Source organism: Papaver somniferum, chromosome 6 (assembly GCF_003573695.1).
Source record: "Papaver somniferum cultivar HN1 chromosome 6, ASM357369v1, whole genome shotgun sequence".
Taxonomy (NCBI): Eukaryota; Viridiplantae; Streptophyta; class Magnoliopsida; order Ranunculales; family Papaveraceae; genus Papaver; species Papaver somniferum.
Genome location: NC_039363.1, coordinates 115,630,654 through 115,637,929, shown reverse-complemented (window position 1 = coordinate 115,637,929; position 7,276 = coordinate 115,630,654). Strand labels below are relative to the sequence as shown.

The 7,276-nt window shown below is 34.0% G+C and overlaps 1 pseudogene; it reads right to left on the bottom strand.

The window, feature by feature from the left end:
* Window positions 1-1,124: 1,124 nt before the first annotated feature.
* On the bottom strand, window positions 1,125-3,160 carry LOC113291349 (annotated as a pseudogene).
* Window positions 3,161-7,276: the final 4,116 nt, after the last annotated feature.

Sequence of the window (7,276 nt, the reverse complement as noted above, 5' to 3'; positions counted from 1 at the left end):
ATTGAAAACTTTCACTCTTTCTAATATTGCTCAAACACTGATATCTTGATTCTCAAAAAACCAAAGAAGAAAAGCTTATTTCAAAAACTGGTTTCATAGCGATATAATGAACTACGAATTAACGAGAAAATATTTTGGTTTTGATTATTACTATAAAAAGCATTTTAAAAATCGAACGATTCAATTTGAAAATCCTCAAATCGATTCTTTCATAAATCGGGATTTTGACTTTTTTATACGATTTTCACAATGTTAAATGGATGTATAAGACGAACCTGAGATCTTACGGTTATTGAAGGGACCATCTACCGTTGTACCAACTTGATTTTTGATGCTAATAATCAACTTATTTTTAATGCATACTAGTTATACATCAAACATCAAAAACCCCAAGATAATTTTGTTTAGTTCAATGATATTCAAATTCATACATATAGCTATTTAATAGTCGACCATGAATCTTCGATTAACGATTTAAAATACGATTCGATTCTCAAAATTGAATAACGACTCGCTCCGCGATTCACGATTTCACAACCTTGATAAAAGAAGTCTTTCAACAGTCATAAAATGTTCACAAAAGCTTACCAAATCATGTCAATTAAATCACTTAGTTAATGACAATAAACGTTTTGAAAAATATTTTTAAAAACAATTAAAAAAATTAGATTCAAGAGGACTCCCAATTAGTTAGTAGGGACTAGGGGAGATTCGATCTTAAGGACTTCATCCTCAATGTCTAAAATACTAAACCACAGGGTCAAGCTCCAAACGTTGATATGGATGTACAAAAGAAATCTGTGAAACAAAAACAATAATACCCTTGGGACTTTGGAAGTAGAAGTTTCTGTACGGATATATTTATGGGAATCGTTCACAAATATAGTGCACATTTTCACCATTTTCTTTGAAACACCTAATAAACTCATGCCAGCCTTGCTTGATATGATGACTCTTGTACACAATACATGCAAATTGAAGGCAGAAGTATTTAATACATTACTAGCAGTGTGGCGCAAAAGATGACTATTTTCTATGATAAACTTCCCTTTGAACATATGAAAACTATTTGGAGTACATGACAAACTTTCTAGCGTATCTTCTGTTTATAATTTTTTTCACATATGTGATTTTAATCCATTTGCTTAGAGCTTTGAAGCAGTTAAACTTGCAAATAGATTATCAATAAAAAAATAAAAAAAATACTAAAAAGACGATGAATTATTATATAAGAAACATGACGTCATTCATTTTTACCCAGGGGTTTAGCATTAACAATGCTTGGACAAGCAGCTGGAGGTGGGGAGTTTTCGTCCAGGAACGGTTCAACTTGATTTGGATTAGACCAAATTGGATAAACTTTTATCTTACCCTGTCAGAGCACAATCAAGAAAAGAACTATAAGTATTTCCTTTCAATTTTACACCAAGCAAAGCTTAAAAAAACATGACATTCGAAAAATATGCAAAAATTTGGTCACACATTGAATGTGCAATGTTAATTTCTTCGGCATACGAGGTCATTCAATATTGCTGCTAATGTTGCCATTCCTTCACGAGTCCACTGTAAACTTCAAGAAATACATAATATATAGTGAGATCTTAACATTCATTATTTACCTATAAACATTTTCCTCGGAAAATTCCTTTTACCTTGGAAGCAGATGCGACATGAGGTACCATAACCGCATTTTTCATGTCCCGGATTCCAGGTTTCATGAATGGCTCATCATATTGAACCAACGAATAACAAAATTTAAGTTAACTCACAATTTGGGAAATGATATCTCATATTATGAATATCTAATTGTAATATTTCTAAATAGAAAAATCGTCCAAAGAAGAATAAACTGAAGAAAGTTAAACAAGGTTTACTTATATTCTACAGTAAGTATACATTAAAGAAAACACATTGGGTTGGATTGCACTGGAATTAGTATTTTCACGAACTGACCATAAGATGCAAGAAGTAAATAAGAAATTATAAGGAAACATGTTAAGAAAAAATGTGAATGTAGCTTATTGTCTATGAATTACTTGTAACAAATTTTTCCAGTCGAGTTGCCTGGTACAAGTCAAAATATATTAGATTCATTTTGAACCCATCAATCTATTAAAAGGTAAAACTCAACATCCCGATACGCATTGTTTATAAATTAGTGTAACTTCAAAAACTTCTGAAGAATTTTACCATCATTCTTGGATAAGCAGATCCAATATGACCAGTTCCAATTACTCCCACTGTCTTTCCCTTTAGCAAGTTTCCCACAAACCTATCAAAAACAATAAGTTTGCAGCCATTCTAGTACTATAGAGATACAAAAGATGGGACATGTAAAGGAATTAATCTTGCAGGTGAGGAAGTCAGTCGTCGTAAAACCATCCCTCATGAATTCATCAGCTTCAACTATTCTTCTGGAAGCTGCTAGTGAAAGTGAAGCTGCTAATTATGTTGTAGTCTCTGTAAGATCCCCCTACCAAGAAAACATTTGAAGAATCTCAAGTTTAGGCTTCATATTAGGATGTCACCTCCTAAAAGACACATCATTATTCACTATACTAGTTTAATATCCATCATTCTTATCTATACACAGCAGGACATACAACGCATGAATTTCACTGTCTGTACCGATGTGTCAGACAGACCCATGCCCAGATAGTTAAAAGGATATTTCTGTGAATACTATAGATAATTAGATGCTCATGCTTTTAGAGAGAGGGAGACTTACAGGAGTGTTTCCAACAACGACACCGTACTTAGTAGCAACATTAACATCAACATTATTGTAACCAACAACCATATTGCTGAAAGCTTTTCCTCCTCCCTTGCTCAATGTTATAAAATATTGTTTTCTAGAGTGAAATCATACTTATATATTACACATAATCAAGTAACTAAATACAAAGATTATGTTGATGTCGTATTTACGAAGTTCCAGAAGATAAACGTTTATACCTCGTAATTCAATAAGTTCTTTGACACTTTGATCATAATGATATGACCAAGTCTAATGACTAGAGTAATATATATATATATACAACTTCGCATGCTATATTTTCAGTATAATACAAATTTAAAGATACGTTAGGAATGTCAAGTCGGTATTATTAACCTCAAATGGAAGGATGATGTCCTTGTTGTAGTCGTTACATCCTCGCATTCTTCAGGTCTTTGGAGTAATACTTGTACGTCTCGACATTCCTAGACTTTCTAGTCTAACCTAAACAAAGTTGACTCTAATATTTAATCAAGCGACTCTAGATGAGTTTTGATGATAAAATATGACAACCAAAATTAACATATCAACGCTTGGTGGGCTCAACCGAGCTATGGTCTAACACAAGGGTTGTGTTTGAGCTACCGACAAAATCATGGGTAAAGCCGCAAAAAACATTAAGGAAAGTGACCCAGCTAGGTCCCTACTCGCCCATTACTTTAATGTGTAAAAATAGCCCCCTCTGGAAACAGGCTTCCAAAACTGTCATCCTTAATTGAAATATACAACTTTTTTGGGGTTTTATAGACATTTATACCCTTATTTAGAAAAGGTCCAGACCCTATTGATTGAGTCAGCTACCACCTCAGCAATTAAATCTGGCAGAGTCAGCTACCAATTCAGTAGAGATATTTATCCCCGTCTTCTTGTTTTTTCCGTCAAAAAAAATTTTCACTTCCTAATCTCCGTCTCTCTTATTTCCTTCTTTCTCACCGGTCTTCTTTTCTTTCTCAATTTTCAAAGTTTCATCAACTTCTTCCTTCCATCAACATCTTCAGTGATTTCTCAGTTTTTCAATTTCGTCTCAGATTCAATCTGCTGCATACCCATTTCGCGAAGAACTAATATATATATATATATATATATATATATATATATATCTGAATATGGATTGAAAAAAGAAGAAAAAAAAGAGGTATGATTTAGGGTTTAGAATTATTTGTCATCAATTTGAATTGAGGATTCAATTTTGGGTATGTATGAAATGAAAGTTTAATCGATTTCGTTAATTTAGGTAGATAGGAACTTAGTGCGGTTTGTAGAAGAAAAAAGAAGAGCAGAGCAATGGATTGGGAAATTTTGATGTTTTCTAGATTATGAAACAGGTATTTTCATCAACTTCACTTACGATTTAGGGTAACTGAACACAAAAAAAGGTATGATTTAGGTTTTAAAATCTCATTTTTTCTGTTCATGTCGTTAGAGTATTTGGAACTGAGACAAATGAAAAAATTTGCGATTTATTCCGTGGAAATTAGTATTTTGCTTCAGTTTTGATTTTGATTTCTTAGGTTTTTCAGAATAGATTTTGTTTTTTTTTTTTGTTTTTTTTTGTTAAATTAGGGTTCATACTTTCATCACTGTAGCTTGTTGTGAATGAGAAATTTTTATTTATTTGTTTTAAAATTGGGTGTATTATGTTGGGTTTCTCTCTAATTCTTGTTTATCGGATACTAAAGATTTTGTAATACTTGTGGATCCTGTGCTCAGAGATAGTTGGAGTTGTTACTTGAATCCTAGTTCAGAGCATTGACGTGGTCCACCTAAGTTTAAGTGCAGGTAAAACTCTTGTCATTCATTACATAATTAGTACTCTTCCTTGTTTTCCTATGCTTTGTCATGGCCACCAAAAGCTTCATTGTTTTAGATTCAACAATAGCTCTAAATCATAAATTTGTGGATAGTTGTAACATGTTGTATGAGTACTATTTAACCACTGCTAGCTCTAAATATGGACATTTCTCGGCTTAAATTACAAAATATATTAACCCAATCAACATATAATTAAGATAGAACCAAAATCCCAATTAAGTTACACTAGACTACTGAGTAGTGTATTCCTTTTACCTGCATATTCTCATCCCAACCTGCTAACAAGAGATCGACTTTGTTCCCATTGTTTTGTAAATTAGATTTGATGTATGATTCCAACTTCATCGAATCGATTGGTTTTCTTAGTATAATTGGTGGCCTTTTTCTTTCCCTTGTTATTACCTTTTTCTTTGATAAATTTATCATCTACGTCAACCTAAAAACATTGGAGATATATATATATATATCATGTACTTTTCTGAAAATTCTTATTGAGTCAAGAATTTATCAGACAATAAGAATCATATATAGTTAAAATTAAATGTATACCAGCTCAGATAAGTAATCCACTGTAAATTTTCATTGGTGCTGTAATTGCTTTTCCTGCAATCTGTGGTATCAATCAGTAAGGGAACTGCCAGTAAGGCTTTCCCCGGTTACATGATAGTGGTAAAATTTACACGGATGGTATGATGGTGTTTGTTTGATACAACTTCATTCATGGGTGTACCATTTTAGGTTTTGCTATCATATGGTACTTGATATATTGTTTCAAAAAAACTCTCATACGTATTATTGTACACTGCCAATGGATGATATTCATTCAATGTATGATGGCAGTTTTGGAAGCTTGTTTTTTGCACAAGTTGTAGTTTCAAACTAATCTAATAACCTCACTTGCGAATTGTTTATAATGTCATAATAATGTCATGATGAGCATGTAGTTTTAGGTAGATAAAACTTAGTTTTTCTTAATCACTATAACTTTGTGTGCGGAGTGTACTTTGAGTAACTAAAGAATATGAATTACTACTATGTTATTACTAATCCTGACTATTATTTTTGTAGGTTCCAAGTTATGGGTGTAGGAGGGAAGAAGAAGAAGAAGTGTTCTCGAAAAGTGAAATCTGCGATTCATGGATGAAACAGTGTTGGATGCCACTGTTGAGGACAAAAGAGTGGTATCTACAGATGGTGTTGAAAGGTAGATAGGTGACATTTAGCCTGTTAAGGCTAACCATTCATTTTATGTGCTGTGTCTGGTCACTTCTTTTTTATTGCTGGAGATTCACATAAGATATTTCCTGAGTATAATAATCAGTAAAGATCGAAGAGCTGAATACTTACTTTTAGATATAGTTTTGAATCTACTTCTTCTAATAGATGATTGTATGGTATAGTGTAATCGTGCCACCGTTGAGCATTCCCTGTCAAATGCTGAAATGTATGCATTAATAGCCTAAAACCCAAGCTACTGCCTATCTGCTCACTATTTTAAGAAGTTAAATTTGAACAATAACAATAGTTTAGTTATTTATATATAAAAGAAAGTTAGATGCCTCTATGCGAATCCTATTTTTTCCATGTTGCTGCATTGTTCTTTCTAGGTGTATTTGGTATAAGCCACTTGTAAACGGAAACTAGACCGGTCATTCGTTGAGTCACTTTTACAACTTGAATACAGGTGGTTATTGGATTAGTTGGAATGTACGACTATTTATCTTTTTTCAATGTTGCTGCTTTCCGCTCTCAAATACTTAATTCTAAGAACTTGTATGTTGTAATTGGTGTAACTATTTATTTCTATGTTGTAGGATGTTTGTTCACCCTGCCAGGTACCGGGCTTATACGTGCAAGGTAACAACATACTCGAGCCCGAAGGTTTTGAAGTGGGTGCGTAACCTGCTGTCTCCTGCCGAGCAAGAGAAATTTATGTCAACTACAATTGGCCCCTTACTGCACCTGCCAATGCAAACGTGGTCTAGTGCCTTGTTTCATTTTTTATTGGCTAGTCAGATCTCCACGGGTGATGAAGGTGATAAGGGTAACCGTGAAGAAATGCGCGTAATGGTTTGTGGAAAGGAACTCTCCTTCGGAAAGAAAGAGTTCGCATTGATTTCGGGGCTTAGTTTTAGGAAGTCGGACCATAATTTTTCTCGTCCCGCCACGAAGCCCTGCCTTAAGATGAAGCATTTCCCCGATGAAGGAAAACCAGTAACTGGAAAACGTTTGAAATTATTACTTTTTGGCAAAGTGGAGGAGGAGGACGACGACGAAAAAAATCGAAGAAATGTAGCAAAAAGGAGGACAAAAAAAATCGAGGAAATGTCACCGATCAAGCAAAAAGGAGGAGGAGGAAAAAATATCGCGTGAATGTCACCAATCAAGCAACTCTAATGCTGAATGTGAAATTGTCAAAGTCCCACTGGAATCTGATGACAAGGTGAAATTTCGTTACTATATGTTGTCCACAGGTATGTCCTGGGAAAGGGAGATGACAAAGTAGTTGAGCATGATCACTGGTACCTGGTGGATAACCTCGTCGACTTCAACTCTTATCCTTGGGCTGAAATAGCGTTCAGCAGAACTATTGATAATAGCAATTCTTTAGATTATCAGATTAACGCTAACAAGCCTGTTGGAAGTGAGGTGACTTACAAGAGTCAAGGAATGGCCCATGTCCTGGTG